This window comes from Protopterus annectens, chromosome 12.part0 (genome assembly GCF_019279795.1).
Source record: "Protopterus annectens isolate FY-2018-M chromosome 12.part0, PAN1.0, whole genome shotgun sequence".
In the NCBI taxonomy this organism is placed as follows: Eukaryota; Metazoa; Chordata; order Ceratodontiformes; family Protopteridae; genus Protopterus; species Protopterus annectens.
Window position 1 is genome coordinate 84,974,070 of NC_056746.1, and position 27,800 is coordinate 85,001,869.

Sequence of the window (27,800 nt, forward strand, 5' to 3'; positions counted from 1 at the left end):
GTGGTTAGCATTGTCACCTCACATCAACAGTTTCTCCGGTTTGATTTTTAGATGGGGCGTCATCTGTGTGGAGTCTTCATGTCCTCCCTGCAGTCACGTGGATTAACTCCAGATTCTGTGGTTTCCTCCCACTTTCCAAAAACATGCACTAGGTGGATTGGCTACTCTAAACTGGCCATAGGTGTGTGTGTGTGTGTGTGTGTGTGTGTGTGTGTGTGTGTGTGTCTGTGTGTGTGTGTGTGTCTGTGTGTCTGTGTGTCTGTGTGTCTGTGTGTCTGTGTGTCTGTGCATGCGCAAGTGAGTGGTAAGGATGAATGACCATGGCAGGGCTATCCAACCGGTGGTGTAAAACTTGCCGCAAGATAATTGTCACTGTTGATGTGACACCCCCGACCCCATGTGCAAAATGGGAAAAAGTGGTTGAGGATGGATGGATGGAACAGAGATGTATTTTCTGTAGATAGGCTTGTTTTCAGTGGGGGATGGAGATGTATTTTCTGTAGGTAGGCCTGTTTTCAGTCAGGGATGGAACCGTACTTTATCTCCATGCAGCCAAGCAATCTTCTTAAACAACAAATATCAGCTGGACTGCCTGTTGGCAACGCTGTGGGTCAGCAAGCGCAAAGGCACTCGGGAAAAGCAGCACCTAATACCGCACCATCGTCACCCTAAATGGAGTCCCAAGCCCTGGGTATAGCCATAGCGGACTCTACATACTGACGCCCCTCTAACCAGACTGAAGAAGGCGAAGATAACGGGTCGTGCTTATCTGGACCCAGGATCTGCCAAATCGCACACTCACTCAAGTTATTACACCACCGGTACCAACATAATCCATCACCCTCCCCATAGTGTCCGACTTCATCCTGCTAGCAGTCTTACTTAGCTCTAAAATACTTCTTCTAATCTTTATACTCCCTGTTTCATTCTAATTTCACCCTACCCAAACTACAAGTCTTGGTAAATTATGCATATTCCTTTTTATAAAACCATGAAACTGTAAAAAAATCTAATCTATGTAAATATTACTGTTCAAGCAGTATCTATGTCTAAAACCATATGGTAAACTAATTTGTCCTTCTACTACATCTGTATGCTAAAAATGTTTTTTTTTTCTTAGTATCTGTTAAGTTACTCAAGTCGTATATTAACAAGCTGTGGAGCTTTTTTCCCTGGGCCTCCGCTGAAAATGGACATACATCCAGTCAGATTCTCCCGATCAACAAATGTAAAATAAAATAAAATAAATAAATAAATGATTCCATCGTAGCTCTTGTAGGCATAAATGACCTGAGACGTACCTCCCTGGTCTATATAAAAAGAAATATTATGGAGCTCTCAGACTGTGTTTTAGGCTGCTAGAGCCTAGCGTTAAGCAGCATATTACCATCACTGAGGATGATGTCACAATGCATTGAGCAGCATATTACCATCACTGAGGATGATGCAATGCATCACTGAGGATGATGTCACAATGCACTGAGCAGCATATTACCATCACTGAGGATGATGTCACAATGCACTGAGCAGCATATTACCAACACCTAGGATGATACAATGTATCACTGAGGATAATACCAGCAGCATATTACCTTCACTGAGGATGATACAATGATACAATATATCACTGAGGATGATACCAGCAGCATGTTATCACTGAGGATGATGTCACATTGTATTGAGCAGCATATTACCATTACCGAGGATGATGCCACAATATGAGTAAAAGTTGATTGAATTCAACAATTATCTGTCTTTCTGGTGTCAGTATAAGTGGATCAGATGTTTGTCATCTTGGGAGGACATGGTTAATTGACAATGTTGCTTTGCCAGGGATGGCCTGCCCCTGTCCTCTCTTGGCTTTCGAATACTGAATAAAACTTTGTCCATCCCCATAGTACTTTTAGGCAGTGCCAAATTGACAAATCTACCGACATACCAATATCAACTCAACTGAACCTCAAGGTGTTACTGCTCAGTGCCAGGAGCCTAAACTAAAAAACTGCACTCCCTCCAAGCCTTCCTCGCACTCCCTCCAAGCCTTCCTCGCACTCCCTCCAAGCCTTCCTCGCACTCCCTCCAAGCCTTCCTCGCACTCCCTCCAAGCCTTCCTCGCACACCCTGGAAGCCTTCCTCGGACTCCCTCCAAGCCTTCCTCGCACTCCTCCAAGCCTTCCTCGCACTCCTCCAAGCCTTCCTCGCACTCCTCCAAGCCTTCCTCGCCCCTCCAAGCCTTCCTCGCACTCCCTCCAAGCCTTCCTCGCACTCCCTCCAAGCCTTCCTCGCACTCCCTCCAAGCCTTCCTCGCACTCCCTCCAAGCCTTCCTCGCACTCCCTCCAAGCCTTCCTCGCACTCCCTCCAAGCCTTCCTCGCACTCCCTCCAAGCCTTCCTCGCACTCAAGAATATAGACATCTGTGCTGTTACCAAGACATGGATTAAAGCATCAGGAGAGTACCCCGGAAGTGAACGGTTTAATGCCTTCCACACCAGTAGTTGCACAGACAAAGCTAAAGATGGAGGTTTCTCAGTATACATCGAAAAACAAGCATACCTCTAGGGTGGTCATACTGGAAGATGCACTGGAGTTCCTCTATGTGCAGACCACCATAGACAAAATCCCATACCATATCCTAGCCAGCTATAGGTAATTTTCCATGTCCCAAGAACCTCACAAAGCATTCTTGGGCCTACTGGATACACTTGCCATTCAACTTTAATTACCCTTCTATAGACTGGGAATCCTACATGGCCTCAAATTTACTGGAAAAAAAAAAGTCTTGGACCATCTCAATACAAACACCCTTGACCAAATAGTGAATGTGCCTACTACTCACAATTATGGGAGGAAAATGCACCCCCATTGTCTCATCTTCCCTCATATAGTGTTACCATAAAGTTGTCTACTTCAAAAACAAAATAAACTCCATAACCCCAGTAAAACCAATAATAGTTAGAAATTATTCCAAGGAAAATTACGTTTTATTAAGTGATGGTTTTTCAAAATTCAGTACCTTGCCAACCTTGAGAACACAGCAGCCTATGCTGAATTGCTGTCAGAAATTATGTACATCATCAATGGCTACGTAAAGGCTACTGTGTACCTACCAGAAGTAAGCCTAGAACTAGCTCCAGAAACAAACAGCCCTGGTGGCATCTCAAATTAAACAGGATATGCAACAAATGGAAAAAAAAATATGATGGCAAAAATCAGGAAGGGTAATTTCCTTGAAGATAAAAACTTTTTCATCAAACTCAATAGGCAACTGAAAGGGCTGATTAGTCCAAACAAAGCCAAGTTCAAGGTTAATGTATCCTCCTAGGTGAAAGACAGCTATAAGGCCTTATTCAGGTGTGTCAAAAACCTCAAGGGCAGCACACAGCAATGTACTGAACTGGTGGTTAATGGTGCCACATTCACCAAGCCTGGTGATATAGGGAACCGGTTAGCAGACAATTTAATTTCCAGCAATACCCCCCCTCTCACCCCCAGCCATCCTCCAAGCAATACCTTCAGATGTAACTCTTCCAACTCTGATTAGGGAGCATGTACTGCTGTGCTCACCAAAGCCATGGACACAGCCTCAGTGGTCTCTGATAGCATCCCAGGATGCCTCCTGAACAGTGTAAAATACACCTTATCAGGACTCTTGGTGTCACTATCTAACTGTAGTCTTAAAACAGGCTTTGTGCCATGAAAATGGAGGACTGCAAATGTCATCTCCCCTCATAAGGGAGCCGCTTCAGCAGATCCTGGAAACTACAGATGCATTAGTTTGACTAGTTGTATTTGCTAAGTCTTAAAAAGAATTGTCATGAAAATTTATCAGCGGAGACATAGGAGACTTGCAGACACTGGATCCATTCCATTTTGGCTTTGACAAAAGAAAGTCTTGCTTATTGTACCTGGTGGATGTGGAAAAGGTCACTTAACACAATAGATGAGGAAAAAGCAGTCCGTACTGCCTGCCTAGATCTGGCTGCAGCAATTGATAAAATACCCCACTCGTTCATTGTCAACAGACTTATAGAACTAGGTATAAACCCCTTTTTAACATGGTGGATAGCTAGCTGGCTCACTAATAGGACCCATGAGGTTAGAATCTGTGAGGCCACCTCCACAAAGAGGCCGGTCATCAGTGAAATCCCCCAGGGCTCTGTGCTAGGCCCACTCATCTTTGGCATCTACTTCTCAGATGTCAAAGCCCACATCAAAGACCTTTGGCTGAACAAGATTGCAGATGATTGCAAACCGAGAGCAGTCATTGAATCCCTCAAAAATGAGAACACACTTCACGAAGGTGTAATATAGACAAATATTTTGTAGCAAAGCCATTGCTTAAATCTTGATACTAAGAAATGTATTTAGTACCTTTTGGGAAGTTGGCAACCCTGGGTAACTGTGTTATCCATAAAACACTCCTAAAAGTTGATTAACTAGTCATGAATCTGGGAACTGATGTAGACAGTACTCAGCTGATAGGTAAGGGCATGGTATCTATGTCCAGGGAGGTCATTGTACCACTGTACTTGGCCTTCCTCAGACCCATCAGAGTATTATGCCCCCCTTTAGTTATGTACCTGACCAGACACATGCAGTGACTGGTGCATTCACAAAGGTTTCTTACAAAAAGAATGCAGGCAGTAAATACAGTGTTCTATGCTGATCACCTCTAACCCCTGTCTCTTTACTCTGTATCATGCAGACTTCTGAAATGTGATCTTTGCCTGGTGTAAAGGCATACCTAGACCCTGTTTTGATGAGCCTTTTGCACATCTGAAAAACAAATAGTAAAAGATCTACTAGATCAGAAGACCAAAGTTTTGCTTGCTACAGAAATAGGACATGTTGGAAAAACAGATATGTTTCTCAGAAGATTCCCATTCTCTGGAACAGGGCCTCCATCCATGTGAAGCAGAGTTCCTCAATAACCCTATTTAAGCACAACCTGGACCAGTGAATGGTTAGTTGTTAATTCATCCCTGGTCTTGCACCTACGTCTTTTATGGACAGAGGCAAGTGAGTAAATCATTCCCTATATAATTCAAATTTGTGTGTCACATTTGGGTTGCATGACTAGGCTTATAAGGCCCTAGTGGTCAGCCTAGTATACATGTATGACCCTATGAACCTCTTGCTGAGGCATGGGACATATTCCACACACGTTTTAAATAACTACCTTTTATTTATTCATTTTTATTTCTGATCATTGAATAAAACAGTAGCCACATTCAAAGCACAAGTAAAGTTATAAAACATAGTTCACTAAAAAAATGGCATTACTGCTTTCATGCCAACTTTCTAACAAATTCATGCTACTAGACTTGCTAGGAAATGTTATTTAATATGTTCATGTATTCATTAATGCCCATTAATAGCAGATTTGTAACTGTCATAGGTAAAGTTACAGCTGACCATTGTTTTGGATTTCTGGACTATGTCTGGATAGGGAACTCTAAAAAAGTAGCACAAGTGACAGGGATGAATTATGCAAATAGCTTTTAATCTCGGAGATGGTGCAGTCCCCTGGAAGGACTGTAGCTTGGTATTCATGTGGGCTGTCAGTGTGAGGTTCCAGAAACTGAAAATGCAGGGTCAACAGTCTGTGTATTGTAGTAACTTGTAATGTCTGAGTACAGATCTGACAACTCTTTAAGGAGAGATAAAGTAAAAGTAAAATACACAGCTATGTTGGGTTCTCTTGACTATACATAGTATACATTGTGGGAAGCACACTCGTGATGTAATCTTCAAAGTGCATGTAGATCCTATATGCAAAAGGGTAGCTAGACTGTCATATGTTAAGGTTCATTATGTCACAGGCCTTTAACACCATATCGCATGGTGTGTACCTTGAGTATGAATACTCAGTCTGAAATTCAGATAAAAGCAGACTTAAAAAGGGTAGATAAAATGATGCATGTGTAAGGAAATGCTCCTTAGAGCAGGGACGGAGTCAAAATGATGAATCAGTACATCATATCCAAGAGAAGATTGAGGAAGATGAAGTTTGTAGTGTAAAAATGATAGAGATGAAGACCTCTTCAAGAACTAGGTCTAGTAAAAGTCGCAGTGAGAGAAAATCCCATAAACTGACAACTACAGCTGGAAATGCAACAATGCAAAACTTTAGGTAATCGATGAATTTTGGAGATGCTGAAATAATATATTAAAATGAGAATTGTAAACTCATGAAGACATTTTCTCGAGTGGGTAACTCCTTGGGGATGCCATCCTCATTAAGAAATTTGTTGGGCAAAAATGGAAAACAGGAAGTGCATCATCTGAAGGGGTGGGGAGGTGCATGAGAATTTCACATGCTTTTACCTGTAATTATCAGTTCTTATTTATCATGGTTCTTGTTTGGACTCCTTTAATGTGAAGTGTTTATAGTGTACTATCAGAAAGACCAAGAATTACAAGGACACTTGCACTAAAAGTGTAGAAGAACTAAATAAGTTCCTGGGAAATGTGCTTGTTTCTGCATCTTTTTTTGTGTTCTCTGTAATCTGTAATTTGTAGCATGAGTTATTATTGCTGTACAAAGCCTTCTGCAGGGCATTACAGTTGTGCAAAAAATGCTGCAAGGCATTATAGCTGTGCACTCTATTCAGCTGTTTGGTTGGCAGCTGCTTAGTTTGTTATCCATTCCGTTTCGACTGAGCAACCAAATGGATCTTGGGTCATGCTAAATGTATACAACCATGGACTGAGTTGTACTATACAGAGTTAAGACAATGAAGCTCACAACAGAAAATTGCATTGATAAAACCGTTTATATTTTTTAGTCAGATTCTGTGGCACAGAAAAAGACTATACCTACATATTTGACAGTAAGACTGATGAGAGACCACAGCACAGCTCTTTTATGAACGCAAAAAGAAACATGGAAGAATCTAGCTGGTTTCGCAATATTAAGCTGGAGCTTTAACTAGAATGCAAAGGCTGTATCTACCACAGTGTAAATGTTTTTTCCGCCTGAAGGAAATTTGTTTGGTAATATCGGTTTCCTGATGGAGTCAGATTTTTTATTTTTTTTGCATGCACATAGACAATATATAGATTAGTGGTGTGGTGGAACATTTAATTAAACCATGTGTAGCAACATTTTAAGGGGGCTGCCTGGGTGGGGATTTATGTTTAAAGGTAATGTAACAAGGAGGCTTAGTATGAGAAAATGAGGGCAATAATTAGTTTAAGGGTCTGTCGATCGACACTCATTAATCAGATGATTGATTATGTGGAACTGATATCATAGACACTGCTGCTTTAAGTAAACAGAGGCTATGCTTTAAGTTTTACTCTCATGAGTAGCAGGAACTGAGAGCTTATGTTTTAACAGAGTAAATGTACTGGGGAGTGCCATAGGTTTCAACCTGTAGCTCAAGAATCGGGGGCAAAGTAAAAAAAAAAAATAAAAATGAGAAGCAAAGGTCGAAAAACAGGGACAGATTTTAAATACTGCTCTTGTATACTTAGTTGCTATAATTAAAAAGGTTTTGTATGTTAACTTGCAGTTTCTGAAGGATATGAAGTCTGAAACTCAAATGTGTATTTGAATTTGTGGACTTTAGTCTTCAGTTTGTTAAAAAACACAAATATTACAAGGAACAGATGAAAAATATCGGAAGCGTTCTGCAGAATTGTGAATAGTTAAGAATTGTGGGTGGAATTGTATTTTGTGCTTCTTGGGTGAACAGATAAGGGTAATACTAGGCAGAATACACCGTTGTCAGAACACGTGCCTATGTTACAACATTCTCTGTTTGCTTTTTGCAGATAATATTACTGTAAAAGCTGTCTTTTGCTGCACTTGTGACATATCCTTTGCAGAAATATTTATTCGTAGGTGTGTCATGAGAAATCTAAAACATAATGCTAGGACTAGAACCTGCATTTCTCTAAAATTATTTAAAGAGCAATATAATGGCAGGTATGACTGCAGCAATATTTCTTCTGAAATTATCTTTTAGTACAGATTGCTGGTAGGGTTATCAGACAGGTGATCAGGCTCACTTGTACATAGCAGTGAAACAAAATAGCATGACCGTGGATGGAAACTGCCTTGATTTTTCTTAACAGTGTCTTTAGGGCTTAACATTCTTTCTAACCTGTGTTATACAGTCTGATGAGTAATGTCTTCTCTAAGGGGATCAGCCACTGAAAAAATGATCAAATACCTCTAAGCCCAGTTTATCTTATTTGCTATATTCATACAGTGTGATTGTACATGTTTTGTTTCTACTGTGGGAGATGCACAAGGTTACTGAATAATTGGTGCATGTTTTGAAAAAAAAAATCCTGTCAGTCTAGCATGCATAAGAAACGTTGTGCCCCATGATGTCTTGCATTCAGAATATAGCTTTAGGGTATAACTACAGGAAGGCAAAAAAGCAAACAATTTTAATATCTCCTATACTTTAGGATCTGTTATCGTATCCTGTGCAGTACCTTTTGGCATGTGAAGTTTATTAAACACGTATACCAAAGGTTTGCATTTTTGTTGCGAATGCTAATTAAAATATTGATTGCATGTTGAGCCTCTTTGTATTCATGCTGCAGGTTTGTTTTGTTTATTTTTTTTTAATCAATGTCTTGAAAGTGGTTCCCACCCACACTTCCTGTCATCTTGTGTTTTTAAAGAGGTTTATGGGGGTGCAAGATCCCCCATATATTATACAGATAAATAGAAAATTGTAGGTAATGGTTTGCAGTTTATGCTAACTTTGTTTTCTCTGATTTTTTTATACATTTCTTGGCTTTATTTCCTGATTGATGCATGTAGGTTTAACACTTAACATTATTCCTTAGCACTTAGCAAATAACATTTAAATTCATTCACTGCTATCCAACAATAGTAGAGATTGCAATTTTCTCTATTTAACCAAGCATTTCAATAGCTTCTGTTCCCTATATGCTGAATCATCTCTTTAAACCATGATTTATTTGCTGTTGCTTCTATCATGGAACTTTTCTCCAAAGGCCTTCAGTGAAAAAGGTATCATTTTTCTCAGGTGGACAATACAGTCATCATATTTTATATAAATATATATTTGGACAGTTTTACTTGGGTTGGACACACACACACACACACACACACACACACACACACACACACACACACACACACACACACACACACATTTTCACAGTGACTGTGCAGCACATCTCTCAGCTGTCCAGATTTTTGCTTCATATTTATGGTCTGTTACTCAATTTTTTTTTTTTTGTGGCAAATCATTGAGGATTGAAGCCACTAAATAATGACAGTCATTTGTGGTTCAAACATTATATCCTTTAGAAAGTGCATGCCAACACAATATGTTTTATTTTGTCAACTTTCTGGGTGTATAAAAGCAACATTTAAAATGTGTCCCTATTTTTGGGCTTGTGCTCCCCCATTATTTTTGGCTTTCCCAGATTTCTTGTGCTATGAGGTTGAGAGATATGCTGCAGAGGTCCTCTGCATATGCATAAACCAAGAACATTTTATTTACTTTCCTTAGTCATTCAGTCATTCATTCAGTCATTCTTCCTTCCTTTCTTTTCATTTATTGACTGGCAAAGCCCAACCAGGCAAAAAATGTTTATTGGAGGCCCAGGGAGGAAAGTTTTCTCAAGCCTTTTTCTTTACTTAAATTAACACTCGTGGATCTGTATACCTAAAAAATAATTAGTATGTAATGAAAAAGGTTAACTAGTATAATTAACTAGTGTTAGAGAGTAAATAACTTGAGTTACCAGCAGACCAGCTGTTTCAACAGCAGGTTGTATCATATTTTGTTAATTTAACTGACTTTTTGCTTGAAAAGAGCTGGTGGGTTATCAGAATGTGAAAGCTGGATTATGGTCAGTATTTACACACGCTCATTGATCAAGGTGTTTTGATTAAGTGCATTAAAGTCGTGCCCTTAATTTTGTTAGTAGAGCAGCTGGTTGTAATTCAGATGAATTAAAATCTGATATCCCATTTAAACCAAACAGAGTTATTACTGACCTGTACAGCCCTGGTATTGTGGCAGATATAAATTACACAAAGGAACAACATAGTTGGAAAATGGAACAGCAAATGCCTTTCCAAAGATGTGGGTGCACGTCTCCGTTCCTTATTTCATTACTTAATATGTCGAAAATTTCATATTGTAGTTAATGCTTGTTAACTTCAAATGTAGCCACATTAAGTATCATATTAACTTACGACTTCTTAAAAAATTCAGCAAATGTAGAATTTTCAGATTCCTTAAATTCAACAATAATAGGAAATTAGTCTTGCAGAAAAGAAGAGAGGGCTGTTTTAACACAGACATCATTGGTACAGACGAATGGTTGTTGGAAGACCCATTTTGTCAAGGGGAAGTGCTGTAACAATTTTTTTTTCTTAATTTGTAAGCTACATTTGTAATTCCTTAACAGCAGGCAGTGTGTGTTGTCTGGTAACTCATTTAGTAATAAGTTAGTTTCAGGTAGAATTTCAAATGAAATGAATTACACAGAATGTGAGCTCACAATTTGCATGTCATTGAATATGCTAATTTAATGAGCAAGGACATTTACTTACAAAGCTGTGAAATTTTTATGCACTGAGTGAGATAGACTTGCTCCAACAAGAAACCTATAATTATTGCTTATTTGCTTCATTTTTTCTGTATTTGAACATGACAGTTTTATTTCCTGTATGTAATTAGTAGACCACCCACAGACAGACGGTAATGGCACAATAATAACTCTGTGATCACTGAAGTTTTTCTTGGATAGTGAGCATATTTCCAAATGCAGGGAAAAAATAAACTGAAAATTTCAATTACAGCTGCTACAGCTATCAGCACACCATTTTGTAATTTTTACAAGAAGTTGGTATCTTACTCTAATAAAGAGGGTAGTAAATCATATAGGAATGATGTGGCTTAAGTGTTTTTTTGTTGTAGAGGTCTCAGTAGAATGTACTAAGAAGATAAGTTATATTTGCAGCTTATGTTTGTCACTCATTTTTGATTAAAGTTTGCTTCTGATAACTAGTGCACATTGCAAGATATATGCCATTAGCACAGGCTTTCCTATTTCATGTTTATTCTGGGATGAGTGGATAAATTAATTATAATGGGTGCTGTGTGCAAGAAATATTGCTACCATTGAGAGGTTAAGGGATAATTATGAAACCCCGGGGATATCTGGCATTTGAAGTATGTGTGGATTTGTTGTGATGCTGATCTGAAAATTTGTTTATGTAGGTGATTGGCATCTACCTTTTGAAAGTGAAAGTGTTAATGAAAAAAATGCTATGATAAGCAAAATTAAACAATGGACAGTAAAACCCCAAGGGGCAAATTTGTTTATTTACAGTGATCGTGACCTTGGTATTGATTTTCATAAGTTATGAGAATTTCTTCTTGTTGGCTGATTTTCATCCTACCTTATTCATCTTGGTTATGTTGCTGGGACCAGCTATATCTGAGGGACTTCATCTTATACCACTGCAGATACTGATTGCTGGCCCTTACAGTGGGCAGAATGATGTAGAGTGAATTGCACAGCCTTTTCAGGATGCGTTATCCCTTTGGTGGCATCAGTAGCCCCTCTGGCTATTAGCAGACATGGCATGTACATGGACAATTAGAGTCTAGTAACATCCGAGTGCACAGTACAAAACTTCTAGTTTATGCCAGTGGTCCCTTCTGTACCAGAATTTTTGATTGTACCAAACATTACTCTCTACATCACCTAACAGAGAAGGAACCAGAAAAGTAGACGTTCTCCTAACAAATGTGTTATAGCTCCCCACGTGGCATATTTGTGCATCTCTTGTATAGTTTTCCTTCTTGTATCTTAATTTTGTTTTTCTTGTCAATTGAAATGCCTTCATGTGCTTAGATTTTCAGTTTGTGCATCTGACATCAGTGTCCTTGCCTAGCAGTAAAGTTTCAAGGTTTTTCCGTCTACCTTTCTTGCTATAAAGTGTTGTTTGTGGTTCCGTCTCGTGTCTCTGAAATAACAGTTCTTTGCTATCCCTTTTAATCATCTATAATATGCTTGCCCTTTCATTTTTCTGCCATGTTCTGCTTGATTTTCTGTATCTGTCAGTCAAACTGTTTTTTTGCCTCAAAACATTTCTTGAACTTCTCATACATTTGCATATGTTTGAGCGATTGCTGCTACTGTGGAGTGTTAAAAACACTGTCTTGCACTGCTTATGGTTTCAGTTTTACACCTGCTCTTATATGATATTTCTTAATTTTGAAATCTAGAAAACAGTTTCATCCACTTGGGTGTTTAAAGATCATGTTAAAGCTTTTGCTACCATTTGTTTTTGCTGTAATTGTGCAGTCAATATGGAAAGTTGCTTTTCTTGATTATAAAATAAACAGATTTTACTCTCATTACTTCAGTAGAACTATGCTTGTTAAATATAGTAAACTTGTGAGTGTATTTACTGTAGGCTGAGCAGCTGTCCAGTTTGTTCTGGATTCCATGTCATGTGACTTAGAATTCTAATGATGTAATTGTTATGGTGTACAGTTTTTAGAAGGCAGTTGTTCAACGCAAACATGCATTGCAGTTAGTCAATCAGGCAATAGCTAAGTAAATAAATGCGGTTATATTTAAGTAAAAACAAATTAGAACAGAATAACATTCCTTGGAAAAGCTTGTTGTTGTGTCTTTCTGCTTTTTCCCGGTTAGGGGTCGCCACAGCAGAACTCCGGTCCGCTAATGATTGGCAGTAGATTTTTATGTGCCGAGTTGCCGGCCCTGATGCACAACCTTCAACGAAGGTACACCCATTCAGCATGTCTCCACACAGAAGACGCTCTAGCTGAGAATCAAACAGGACAATGTCTTACTGTGAGGCGACAACGCTACCGCAGCACCACCATATTATCCCATGGTAAACAACTTTGTGTTACATGTATGTTACTATACCGTTTGCCAATCATTATACATTTACAAGGAATTGTATTTGCTTTTAACTTGAATATAACTGCATTTATTTGCTGATTTATAGTTTGAGTGATTGTATTGCTTTTCATGTTGAAATCTGCTATACACTACAGAAATCACCCACCTACTGAAAACAATTTATACCAACAATTACATTAGAATTCTAGGTCACATGACATGGAATCAGGAAGGAACTGGATAGTGACTCAGCCTACACTAGACATTGTATGAGTTTACAGAACAAAACTTACAAGCTGATGATCTGGAAATCTGGCACAGTATTAAAGACTCAGGATCTACTGAAGACATCTGCAGTAGTTTGCTTTGTAACCTGTGATGAAATACCTAGAATCTCAGCATGAAAAAAAATTTTCAAAGTTGTGTACTTTTAAAAAGAAACCCATGAAACATTCGCAGTCTCATTGAAGTGATTGTAAACGTGATGGAAAGGGGTGGAGTCATTTATGGATATGTGCCCCTAAGCTGATTTATGTTGTGCAGTGGAAAAGCCACCGAGATTCTGGGTTTGCTTGCAGCTGACTGTGGATTTAATTTGTTTGTTGGTTATCCTTCTATCTGTTGTATGGAGTATTTTAGTGATAAACCTGGAGTACAGGTGGTTTCAGTTCTGCCATGTTATGATCACCTGATGATGCATTAAATCCAGAATTTCAAAATAAAATAAACCTATTTTGCTTATAATTAGTGTATTTACTTGGACTTTTTTATCAAGGCAGTAGCCAGGCACAAGTCTTGACTTTGTAATGTTGCACATAAGTGAAAGGCCAGACATAGCATTAATATAGATGAATTTAAACTTTTAATGAAACTTGAATTAAAAAGCAACCATAGCATTGGGGTTCCCTGCCTGTTTTTTTTTTTCTTTCTTCTCTTGGCTTTCGTGTATTAGTCATTGCTATGGGGTAGTCCTAAACTAGCTTTTAAAATATCGCTTTCATTGAAATGCACCTTATGATGATGCATAAAGTTAATTTTTAATCATCCGTAAATGCTTCTGCAGCCTCTGTTCTGAGCGTTTCCACTTTCTTTGTTTTGTGATTTCTTATTTTAATTGTTGCCATGGATATCCATTTGCATTTTGACTTGAGGCAGTAATAGTTTAAAAATGTAAGCAATGCGCTGTGCAGGGTCTATATTATATCCTCGAACGCTTAAAAAAGTGAACGCTGATTGATCAAACTTATTTTCGTGAAACTGCAAAATATCGAAGCAGCAGAAACTCAAATTTTTTCCTAGGGAAAGAATTTGGTTGTCCGTTTCTGTTGCTTCAGTATTTTCAGTGTTATGGTGGACAGTTACCGGTCGGATTCAGATAAGTGTGCGATTGTGTGGATGTGAGTGTTAGGGTGACTTACGTGAGTTAGGGTTAGCTGTGTGTGCGATTGAGTGGACATGAGGGTTAGGGTGGATTTAAGTGAGTTAGGGTTAGGGAGCGGGTGAGGTGAGTATGAGATAGTGAAGGACCTTAGGGTTAGGGTTAAGGTAAGTGGGTAGTTAGTGGTGTGTGCATAGTTTAGTGTAGGGTTAGGTATCAGATTTTAGGTGTATGTGTGTGGATTTCTGTTTGTTTGGTGTGCTTGTGTTGTGTGTGTGTGTTTTGGATGAGCGATTTTTTTTTTCCCTGGGAAAAAAATCGCTGATCTGACAGTTCGAGATTGTAAGCTTTCACTTAAATTAGGTCGATCAATCAGCGTTTGCTTTTTTAAGCATTCAATGATATAATATAGACCTGTGACTGGTGTATGTGGGAGGGCACACGTTTGAGCTTTGTATTCTGTTTCTTAATTCCCTTTGCTTAGTATTTGAAACTTTATTTTATTTTCCTTATTTTTGCTCTGTTTCTTCTACATTGTTGCCATTTCTTTTTTCTTCTCCTGTGCAGTAGTTACATCCGCGGTGGTGCAGCGGTAGCATTGTTGCCTCACAGCAAGAGGTTCTTCCGTTCCATTCTCGGCTGGAGTGCGGGGAGTGCCTTCTGTGTGGAGTCTGCATGTCCTCCCCGTGGTTGGGTGGGCGTTCGAAAGACGTGTAAATGGGCGTGCCTTCGTTGAAGGTTGAATGTCGAGCTGGCACCTCTGCATTCGTGAAAATCTACTGCCAATCATTAGCGGACCTGGAGTTCCGCTGTGGTGACCCCTAACTGGGAAAAGCCAAAAGACAACAACTACTTCTCCTGTGCAGTAGTTGCTACAAGGTATTACATAGCTGACATTTTTATAATATCCCCTTCCCCACCCAAACCACTGCTTAGTGTCTGTATTTCTTACCAGGTCCCTCTTCTGGTCTTCCCTGGATTTCCCGGTTACTTATTTCTGGATTTTTTTCTGGACATGACTATCATTTTCACAGGATATCCAAAGATTATCAGAGTAGATTGTGATGATGAATATTTCCTCATTTTTAATGTACAATTCCACCATTCTCCAGTCTTTTCACCACTGTTAAAGAACGTTTCTAGGTACTGGTTATGTTTGATTTGTGCTCCTGTGCTGTACAGGCAGACCAGGACTTGTAAAAGTTGATCGCTATGATGGTTAGAATTGTCATCTGTCACATAAGTATGATCTGATATTGTTACATTTATAGTTCTGACAAGGTCTGCCTTACCCATGTTCTCTCTCTCTTTAAAATCATACACTAGCCTTCCATATATTATTCTCTCTTGAAGTTCTTTTTAATCTCCTCACTTAGTGCGTTTGTACCTTTCGGGCATCTGCAGTAAGACAGGCCAGCTTTTTATCATATTCTTGCCAGCCTTTAGATAGTGATGCATTCAGTTGTTTGTTTACTGTTAAACTGAAACGGTCTTCCATTACAAATATCCACTTTGCTGCTTCAATTACTTCCATGGTATATTTTTGATATGTTAAACAGTCACCCTGAAGGAATATAAAATGGCTCACAGAGCAATTATTTTTCTGATATTTCATTCTTCTTGATAAGACAGATACTATATGGGTCTGTTAACTTGTTTTTTGCTTCTAAAGCAGCTTCTTTAAAATTAAAATTGCTTTATCTCTTTTGTATCCTTTATTTTCCTTCTCATGTCTGCCTGCTGTAGTACAGTTAAAGCCACGTCTAATAAATGTCTCTTGCTGAGTTTCTGATAAACATGTCTGTTACAAATGGTATAATTCTAGAGTGCTGGTTTATTAAATCTAGTTCTGTATTTTATTTTTTGTACTCCTGCTATTTAACCCGTTAAAATCAAAGCACAGCTTTGTATTAACTGTGCATTCTTCTCTTTTGTCACATCTTCGGCATTCCCACATTAGTTTTCTTGATATGTATTTGGTGTTTGCAAATTCACAATGCATCCTTAGTATTGGGAAAAGAAATCAAGGGTCATGGTACTTCAGTAATTAAGGGTCATGGTACTTCAGTAATTAAGGGTCATGGCACTTCAGTAATTAAAACATACAAGTGAAACACTGATGATCATAAAACTGTAGCTTAGCAGTCATCTTGTAGCTATCCACTTGTTACTTCTTTACTTTTCTTGGTATTTTAATTATATTTGATAATTTCCAGACCTGGAAATAATTAAGACATGTGCGTGTGTAAGTGTGCTTGTGTGTGTATGTCTGCACGTGCAGGTGTGCTTATGTGTGCATGTGCGCGCAAGTATGCTTGTGTGTTTGAGGGCACGCTTGGGTATGTGCTTGTGTGTGTGAGGGCACGCTTGGGTGTGCATGTGCGTGTGTAAGCGTGCTTGTGTGTGTATGTCTGCACATGCAGATGTGCTTATGTGTGCATGTGCATGCAAGTCTGCTTGTGTGTATGAGGGCACGCTTGGGTATGTGTTTGTGTGTGTAAGGGCGCACTTGGGTGTGTGTGTATGTGTCGGTGTGGGTGTATGGTAGGGAGAGCCACTTCTACTTCAGTGATAGGCTAGCCACAGGGGAAAATACCACATTTCCTAGGCCAGAGAAAGTCTCTCTACAGTTCCTAAACTTGGTCTACTTTGGAACTGACTGCATGTATGAGATATATACAAGTATTGTCAGTAGAAAGTGTCTAGTTTGAGCAAGTCACTTAAGCAAACATTGCTCCCAGTACCCCCCCCCCCCACCCCCATAAGGGGACTTGTATCTTGCGGGATTACCTAGTTAAAAATTTAATTTATTTATGTGCCATCTTAAGTAAGTATAATTTTGGAAAACATAAATGTGTTATGTATTCAGTAATAAAGTGTAAGTTGTAAACTTTAATAAAATGGCAGTTGTAGCATTTTCTGTACTTTTTTTAATTGTCATCTCTCTTTTTTCATGGGATTTCAGATCCAGGTGTTTGTTCTTCTTGGATGTCCACCTTATTAAGTCATTATGCTAATAGTGTGACTTTTATTTGGCAGGCTAACTGTTCTTGAGGTCAAATGAGATGTGTGGTTACAAAATATATGCAGTGGTTCAGAGAGTTCTGTCCTAGTAGAGATTAAAAACAAACAATTTATACTGTGCATAGGCTGCAGTGAAACCTGCAGTGCTCACTGTCTGTTGGTGCAGCTACAGAGCGTCATGTTTTTAGTGACACTACACCTGGCTCATTTGATTAAGCTGCACCTGTGCAGATGAGCTGCAAGAAGGTAGGCACAATATGCTGTTAAAAACTAATTATAAGAACACAGAGGTAATGAAATATCCCCCATATTACTAGTCAAGGGCAAGTATGTGGTCAGTGTCATCCCCTCGCCGTGCGTTCATAACAACATTGTATTCTTCATTATATTGCCTACAGGTTAAGTAATGAAATATTCCTTTAAGATGTAGAGATTTGACAAAAAAAAATTATTGTGTTGACGTAATACATACGTAATTTTATAATCTTTACTATGCATGGCCTTTCTGTACACCAGTGGCACAATAATATGTGGTGTAGTCACTGCTTTCTTTGTGGACTCACCCCCAAAAGTACTCTCTTTAATTGCCCAGGAAATATTAAGTATAGTTGTGCATTCCTCTGCTAGTAAATCCAAAAGAGAAGTTCCATTGTCCAATGATCTGCTTTCACCTCCTGTCGCCAGCTCCTCACTCCTCTCCCACTACAGACACACTAAATGTGGCCTGTTTGCTAAACATCAGTTGTTAGTGGCACCGAGTATCGAATATGGTTGGTTGATAAGTCTGTGGTGGTTAACATGCACCTAGTAAAGATGATTATGTAATCTATAGATGGGTCAGATATGGTGGCTTCTGGTCTGCATGGAGTATTGTTGGGGCCTTGTTGGAAGAAGCATTAGAATTCAGAAGTACTGCTGGAGTTCCTGTTTTTATATTAATTATTAGCTGTGGGATAATACCCTTAAGCAGAAATACCCATTTTCACTGGTATTCTAGGAGTACCAGCTTGGTTTAATGCATTTTCAAAGGCGCGTATTATGCAGTAGAAGCCTTGAGATGATCAAACTGTGATTACAAGCTGGGTACATAGCTGAACAGACTACTGAGATTGTGGAGAATTCCTTTCTTTGCCATTTTATTGTATTCTGCTGATAGGCCCCTTGCTGCTGATGTCCTTGTTTGACTCTGGGGACTTAATTGCAGGTTGCACTTCCTGCATAGCAACAGATGACAAACTGAACTTTGCTTGTTGAAGAGAAAGTACTGCTACCTGTAATGATGCAGAGAATCTTTACATTTACTGCTTGCTTAGTACATCTTTGCAGTGTGTAATATAAAATCCAAGGCAGTAAAATAAATCCCAAATACAAAAAGTAAAATGACATGAAAAACAACCTCTTTGTCAAAAAAAAATCAAGTCTCAGTAAACCCTTTCATCATGAAGACTTCATCAGTGCGTCAACAGATGGCTACCAAAAACAGAGTGCTTTCCAAGTTTTTTAATGTGCCATTACTCATCTTCAGAATGTAATGTGGAGGATGGTCTCTCATTTTGTTATGGTTTGTTTGCCTATGTGTTCTGAAAATCTTTGTGTAATGACATAATTTGAGTGTTTTACAGCAGGTGGAGATCTTTGGCAGTGTTACTTTTTTTCATCAGTTGAATTTGTTTTATCTGTTGCCATTGTTTGTGGAAGAGCCTTTCATCTGGACATTAAACTGATGTTATGCAGATCATTTCCACGGATGCCTTATATGTGCACTTGCTGACTGCATGTTTATTTGAACACTAAACATTGTAAGCTGCATTCCTGTTGGTATACGGCTGCATTTTATCATATTCCTTGCTGGCTTAATGTTAAGTGTTTAGATTTGGTGAAAAATGGAAGTCCTTTTCAACAGCCTTTTGAAAATGTACATCTTTGGATTACTGAGGCTTACCTCTTGTTTTTCTCCATTTAGATTTCTAGCAACGCATAACCAAAGCTTTGGTAAAGTTTGAATAATTGTATTTGATAACTTTCTCTGTAGTGTAGTGATCATTGTTCCCGTCATCTCTTTAGAAACTGTTATGTCATACTTTTTTACCTTTATCTTACTCAGCTGAGAGTACATCCCTTGATAATTTAACTTAGGTGGGTGTTTTCTTTTTTATTTCTCTGTTTATGTTTGTAGTTATTAAGTACTTTGGTTATTAAGCAGTACAATACATTCAGACTCAAAGCAGTTTGACTAATATTTAATCCTACTTATCCATGAATGGACGCAAAGTGTTGGTTACAATAAAACATGTTTGAGTGATGGCTTGCAGGGACTTGTTATTCTGTTGGCTAAAGTGTTTACAGGTGCTGTAATGTTGTAATTTGGTTCTAACGTGGCAAGTATTCATTTGGTCATAAAATGCTGGTAAGTGTGTGCTCATGCATGTGTATGTGTGGGAGAAAGTACTGAAAAATTCAAAGTTATTACCATTTTTTCTGGGTTATTGAAGTGGTCATCTCTTTACCCCTGCATCTTGCTTGTGCTCATTGGGGAATGTATAAGCACGGCCCATTTACAGAAGAATACCTTGTTGAGCTCTTATCTTTACTTATTTCTACCCTTGGTGAGGAATGTGAAATTGATTTTTAATTCTAATATGATAGGATTGTAATAGTGGTCTCATCTGTTACCTTTTTATCCTTCTTGCTGTTTAGGCCCAAATGCAAGTCATGAAGAATTTTCTTTATGGTGGCCGATAATTTTAGAACGGACTTATTAACTGCCATGAATGGCCCCATTTCTGTCCATCTCCATCAGGGCCCAATAGTTAGGCTGTCATCGAGGACAGCCGCATGATAATTGATTTCTTTAAAGTTAGTAGCCGTGACAGAGGAGTGTGTCATAATTTAGGTGAGAAACTATATTTCATTGTGAGAAATGGGTTTGATGTCCATTTGAATGGCTAAGAATTCTCTGAGAAAAATACCTTTTAGTCTGGTTTTCATGCATAAATATTTACAATCTAGAATTGCTATCTAGCTGTGTGGATATTTATACCAGTGGTTGAAGTACGTAGTACTTTCTGCACAGTTTCATCCCATAAATCTCTGACAAACTTAGAGAAAGCTTTGGGTGGCCAGTAGATCAGGGTTTGAATCCTGCTTGTGTATGTTTTGGTGCTATGGGAGTAACAAACTGTTGTGTCTGTGTTCATACAGTTCTTTTTTTCAAAATGCTTGCACAAAAGAATAGCAATGCTACACTTGCTATCCTTCTGTAATGTGAAAAGGAAATGTTTGACATTTTACTGCTTGGCTTCTTTTCACATGCATTTTCTGAATGAACTCCCATGCTTTAGTTTCTAAGATCCTACCAACTTATGCTGGGGATTTAAAGCCATTTCGATTTAGTTTCAAATGGCATGAGACGATATTCATATTCTAGGCCTAACTGATTAAAATGCATGCCATATATCTAATAAATAACACACGCCTCTTGAATTGGGGAAGCCTTGTTATTTACCTTAAACAAGTGTTTTTTTTTTATGTAAAATGATCGTTTGGAATGTGTGAGCTCCATTACTCTAGTCCAGTAGATGTATTCAGTAATGCACAATTACTAATCTTTTCTTGATGGCTTTTGATATAACACTTAGTTTCCACTATCAACTACTTTTTGCCTACTTTTTCTTTCATTTACCCACTTGCATATATTCTGCTTATCCGAATGTGATTAGTGTTAGTGTGCTAGTGGTATAAGAGTTTTAGAACGAGTGCACCTAACACTTTTAATGACCTCTTCCTGAAAACTCATAGATACATTTTTTGGGCCTAAGATTCAGCTGAAATGCATGATCCTCTGTCTTGTTTTTCTTTAATTGAAAACTGTCAGAATAAAGTACCAGCAACTGAAAACATAACAAGCTGCGGTCTGGGTTTCTAGAGAGGTTCTGTCACCATGAAAGTTCAGCCAGTATTGGGCTGAACAACATGTGCTGATTGTTACGAAGTTCATGTGCATTTTGTTGTTCCAGATTTATTCCTAAGCTTTGCTTTGTGAATGTAAAATAAATATGCTGATTGTTGGAGGTTCGTGAACTTTGTCTAGTTAATGCTGTTCTCATTTAAAAATGAAATGAATGCCTTAACTTTGAAAAATCTGAACTTCTATGAAATGAACTCTCACTTTCATATAAAATCTACTTAGGTTTTTGCCAGTTATGTAGTGTAGAAGGGACAGAGCTCTAACTCGCACTCAGGTGATTGGACTGCCATCATGGATGTTGACCCCCTGTTTCCTGAATATATCTCCTGTGGAGACTGAAAACCTATCAGGGACAGTCATCCTACAAAGCAGGGGAGGGCTGTTTACATTGCTGCATCACATGTGTGAGTATGTAGTAACTCCCATATTGCAACCAGCTCATGACCACATTTAAAGCACTTAGTGTCATGCATGGGGAATGGTACATGCAGCAAAATCACCCAGTGGCTACCTGAATGTTGGCCAAGCTGCAGTCGACTTCTGCCTTATCGAGGATGTGGACAATCTCCGTGACTGGCTGCATAGTCAACAGCACCATGGGTTTAGGAAAGGAAAAAAAATAAGTTCCCATGCTTTTTATGATCCATGATCAGTGTGTTAAATTTGCACAGCTTTGTCTTATATTCACACATTTCCAATATTGCTTTAGTTCATAGGTTCATAAAACATTACTAGGCTAATGGTCCTAGAGCTCTTAAACGCCGAGCCATATTTATCCTGAGTTGCCCCAATTGTCGGTTAGGTGTGTGAAGTTCACAGATCTAAGGTTCTGTGGTAGTTAATAACAACTTCCTGTTTCTTGGAGAGACATGGTCAAAACCCCAGGAGTGAATTTGTGGTCATGCATCCATTGATCTATGCTGCATTTAAAGATCATTGGGGGTAGGGGTGTGGGGGCTTTGTTCCATATGAATTGGAAGCTTGTTCCAGAGAAGTGGCAGTCTCTGGGAGATGTATCTGTCTGTCAAACATGACCTGTTCATGTTAGCAGCTATGTGAAGATCCCTGGCACAAGTGATCCTTGTGCAGTTTGATTTACGAATGTGTATCATTTCCATCAGGGCCAGGTCAGAGACTGCCCTGTAAGCCAGGCACAGGTCACCCCTTAGCAACCTGTGGGAGCCAGAATACAGTGACAGAGCTTGCAGTCTTTCTGCATGACACCTGTTTTGTGTACCCTGTAATTTCTTTCTGAGAAACCTCTGTGGACACTCCAGTTGGTGAAGGTCTCTGGTGAGGTACATGCAAAAGGGAGCATTGCACTCAATTACTGATCTGATGAGGGCCGAGTGTAATGGAATTAAAACATCCTTAGATCTAGATGCAGTACATTTGCTTATAAGATGTGCCACACAGGATTTCCTTACTACCGTGGATACATGGTGGTCAAAGTTCAGGTTGCTATCAGCTGAGTACCAAGATCATGCACCACTGGGTCTACACTTAGAGGGATGCTGTTTGTAATGTAATTAGCAGGGATATCAGCTTTCCCAAAGGGAATAATGAGGCATTTGTTTTTGCATTTAACTTTAATCCATTGCTTTGGCACCAATCATTTGTCTGCATTAACCCTGTCTGCAGTATGTTATCATTGTTGGTGGACTCAGTGATTGTTCCTAATTTGGAGTCATCAGTGAACTTGGTCAGCCACAGGCTGTCCAAGTTTTCTTGGACTTATGAGAAATAAATTCCGAAGAGTACGGGGCCCAGCACAGAACCGTGTGGTATGCTACTGGTCACTGGTCTTTTGCTAGAGGTGAAGTCACCCACTTTGACAGTATGTGTCCTGTCAGTGAGCCACTTGGCTACCCATCTGGTAATGTAGGGGTTAATTTCCAACTGGAAGAGTTTCTCTAATACCTGACTTGGTGATTGTGTCATATGCCTTGGCCAGGTCAAATCAGGCAGTATGCACTCTTTTTCCCTCTTCCAAGGCCTAGGGTGACTTTCTTGAAGAAGTCAACCATGTTTAAAAGGCATGATCTACATTTAACTGGGTTGGGTCCAGTGTTTGGAGATCACCTATGTCCTTGTTAAAAAGGTCCATAATGATTCTTTCCATATCCTTGCAGATGAGTCTAGTCAAGCATACAGGCCTATAATTTTCATGGTCAACTGATGATCCCCCTTTCTGCAGACGGAATACCGTTGCTGTCCTCCATTCTGCCGGAACATAGACAGTTTGCAGGCTGTAGTTAAACAGGGATCCAAGTGGGTCTGCTAGATCATATTGTAAGTTGTTTAAAAGGCAACCTGGCATGTTGTCTGGTCCCATTGATGCCATATTTTTGGCTTTGGAGAGCGCGGAGATGACCTCTCTTGTGATAATAGGCTGCGGAATGGTGGCAGGTATACTTTGTGGAATGACTGGAGGGAACATGGGGGTGAAGATTGCTCCAGTTCTGTCAGCTAGTTACCTCCGGTTGAGTATGGGTGTTGCCATCCATAACCAGTTCAGCGAATAGCTGGGTATTCCCTTTTAGATTTCAGATATAGTTAAGGAATTCCTTGTGATTATCCTTGGCTAGAGAGGATACTTTTGCTTTGCAATTAGCTTTGGAGGACTTGACAAGATCTCTAATTTGGTTGTTTAAGGTAGAGAGGGAATTCTTCCTCTGCTGAGCCAGTTCCCTCTTGTTCTTGGACATCAGTTTCTTCCTGTTGTTGCATAGCCTGCTTATGTTAGGGGTCCACAACGGTAGCTTGTTTTTTGGCAAGAACTAGTTTTAATCCAGTCCGATACAGCTGATCCTATACAAATGCTTAAGTGGTTATACAGGACATTGGTGTATACCTCTACATATGAGTCCATGTTATGTAAATTTGAGGGGGCTTTGAAACTTCTTATACCATCACTTAGTAGGCGATAGCTTGTCTTTGAAAAATTCTTAAGCTTTTTGAGCTTGATGGGGTATCTGGTCTTGTAATTAAATTGAACAAGACTGCTGTTTGATCTGAGCTTACCAGGGAGGACATCACAAAGCTGGGCTGTAATGCTCTCCCATGTGAGTGAGCACTATGTCCAGGACATTTAAACCTCTTGTGGGTGTGTTGAATAGCTGTTCCAGAGCATTTGCATTGACAAAGTCCAAGAACCTCTAAGCCAGCATGTTTATGGTCATGTATGTTTCACAGTCAATGGTTGGATAATTAAAATCACCGATGAGTAAGTTGTTGGGCTATATCGTAAATGACTCCATTAAGTCCAGGTACCTGGTATGCTTTTCCTGTTTCATGGTGGGGGACCTATAGCTTGCTGTGATTTGGTAAGTGATTCAACTTTCAGCTTAGTAAAAGAGCAAACCTCACCAAGTCGTTGATTGATCTTAAGTTATATGCAAGAAAGTTGAACTTAAATTACATTTTGAGTGATGTTATTCATAGAAAGTTTTTGTCTAAGCGTTCTACGTACAATCCGAATTTGGTATATGCTGTAAATGTTTTTGAATCCTTATGTGAGAAGGCTATAAGGGAATGTTTGTCCAGTAAAAACAAGAATGCTTTTTATAATTTAAACAAGAATGAAAGCAAGGCATTATATGAACTCATGGGCAGGAGTGATTTAAGGTGTATGAAATCTGATAAGGGGGGGTGGTAGTAATGAATGTTCAGGATTACAATAATGCTATGGAAAATCTATTATCGAATCCATCTGAATATAAGAATGTGACTAAGGCTGAGATTATGAAAAGTTATGTCAACATTTATAGCATTTTGCACGATTTGCTTATGAATGGTGACATTTCTAATGATGTGTTTTGAATTCTTGTATGTGGAGGATCCCAGGATAGGGGTTATGTTTGGGATGCTCAAGCTTCACAAGTGTTCCACCAACCCCCCTTTTTAGAACAATCATTTCTGCTTCGGTAGTTCAACTGATTGCATTTCTCTGTATTTGGATTGTATTCATAAAACTTGTGTTAAGAAGTTGTCAACATATATAGCAGATTCTTGGGACTTTTTGGACAAATTAAGGCCGCACAAGTGAACAACAGTGGAAGTTAGGTGTTGGTTACAGTTGATGCAGTTTCCCTTTTCACAGGTATTTCACGGGATATGGGTGTTGACTACATTAGGTGTTTTTTAAGCAAATATACTGATTTAAGTAACAATGACGTCATAACATCCATGTGTTTATTGGAAACTTTAATGGAGAATGCTTTTTTTATGTTTAATGGTCGTTTCTACAAACAGTTAAAGGGAGTGGCAATGGGGGCTATAGTTGGGGCTCACCTATGCCAACTTGGTTTTAGGCTGGTGGGATTTGGAGATCTTGCCAAAACCTGCCTGTATGGGAATATTGTATTTTACAAAAGGTTTGTAAACTTTTTTTTATTTTTAAGAAAGAGAATTTTGATTATTTATGTTTTGTAGATTCTTTGATCTTTTTTAAAGTTTGTTCTAGGGGAACAGGGCTCATCGGTGTCTTTTTTAGATGTCAATATTGAATGGGATAATAACAGTAAAAAATTCTTAAGTACTGTCCATAGAAAGGAGACCTTTTGTAACAGCTACGTGCATTTCAAAAGTGGTCACCCCAGTTTCATGAAGAGGAACGTTTGTAAGGGACAGTTCATCGGAGCTTCACGTATGACTGTGGATGACAATATTTTTTTGCATGAAGTACAGTTTATTAAGGCTATGTTCATGGACAGAGGGTACCCTGAGGAATTACTTAGCCAAATAGCTGATGAGGTTATTTTGAGGAGGGATACAGATTTTCCTCCCATTTTAAAAGAAGGTTTCTCAAAGAGGGATATAAATTATTCTGGAGTCAATAGGGGAACTACAACAATGGCTGAAGATGTACCTAAGTTTGGTTTGGAAATAAGTGTGGATAATTGTGCCATTTGTAATACCTTGTGTGAAAATTGGAAGGCCATCACTGGCAATGGTGACATTGCCAAAGTTCTAGGTGAGCATCCCTCTTTTATCTACAAAAGGAACTCTAGTATAAAACAAATGTTGGAGGTGTATAAGAGAGACTCCAACATTTGTAACGGTGGTGGGCTGGTATGTTCAAGTCTTTTGGATGCAGGGTAGGTCCATTCAAGAAGGTCCCTACATTAGTTTAACATGCTTGGACAGGACTCTCAAAGTTCCAGGTAGGTTGGATTGTGGTACTGCAGGTATATTTTACATCGCTTTATGTTCTACATGTTCTGCTTTTTATGTAGGCATGTCAACTAGGAGTCTTCGGAAAAGAATATTGGAGCATGATTATGCCATAAGAAAGAAGAATTTAAACAATGCTTTGTTTAAGCATTCAACTGTTTGTAATAATTGGAAAAAGTTTACTTTTTCTATTTTGGAAGTTGTTTCTCAAGACCCTAGGGGAGGGAACTATAGACATTTTGTTGAACAAATGGAGGCCGAGTGGCAGCTTAGGCTTGCTTCCTATATTTCCCCTGGTCTGAACAATGTTGTAAACATAGTGTTTTTGAAAAATAGAAAAGTTACTATTAATAAATTTTAATTTTGCACATTTTTTTATTAATTTTGCTAATTTTCCATATTTTTTTTAGATTTTTACTTGCGACAGAGTGGTTTTGAGGTTTATTAAATTAGGTTTTCTTACTTAATGTAAACTGTTTATTGGTTGTGTGGGTGAATTGGAGGTTTAAGAAGAAGCAGTTGATGTTTGTATTTTAAGTTTCTGAGGAAGTCTTTATGACGAATAGCGAACATTAAAGTTTATGCTAAAAAACCTACTTTTTGCTGTCCACCTCGTGCTTTGTTGGTGTTTTTTTGTTCTTGGTAGGGGGCTTTGCCTATGGTTAATTGGACATGGAGTAGCTCAAGAGAGTCGTACTGTTTGAGCAGTCTTGAGGTGTATTTTTCCTTAATAAAGATGAATACACCTCCTCCTGTTCTTTCATTCCCATTTTGTGGTCTGAACATATGGAAGACATTGTAGCCCTACATGACTGGAGTGCTTTCTGCCATTTCTTGGTGACTGCATAAGATGTCAGCATCTTCCAAAGTGAGAAGTGATTTCCAGGGAGTGCAGTTTCTTGTTTAGACTCCAGCATTAAGCAGCAATACCTTGATTTTATCTAGAGAGGATGTTTTATGTTGGGAGGTTGGTTATTTTGACCTAAAAAAGCATAATAATGATGGCTAATGCCTTTGACAGTATTCAGAAGCCTAGAGGAGACCAACACAGACCATCTCTAGCACAGGCTGACAGATATTGGATCCCCTTGGACTGACACCGAAAGCTAAGCCATTTGTTAGTCAGCCCTTTTTTTGTTTGTATTGTGGCATCATCCTTGGAGAAGGTAGAATGCTGCTTAAAACTAGGCTTATGCCTGCCTGTGACACACAGTCAGAGAGCTCAGTCATGTCTCTCTCTTCATGTAGTCCAGTGAGGTGCAGCTCAAGTCATTCATGCCCACATGGACTGTGACGGAGCCATACTGGTACTTGTGGTTGAGTGACTTGAATGTTTGAATGTGTTGATGGATTCTTACAGGCAGC

At 39.0% G+C, this 27,800-nt stretch overlaps 1 protein-coding gene across 1 annotated transcript in view; it reads left to right on the plus strand.

The window, feature by feature from the left end:
- Positions 1–27,800, plus strand: part of SDK1 (sidekick cell adhesion molecule 1) — a 2,805,673-nt gene that overhangs the window by 106,819 nt on the left and 2,671,054 nt on the right. The gene's annotated exons all lie outside the window — the stretch shown is intronic.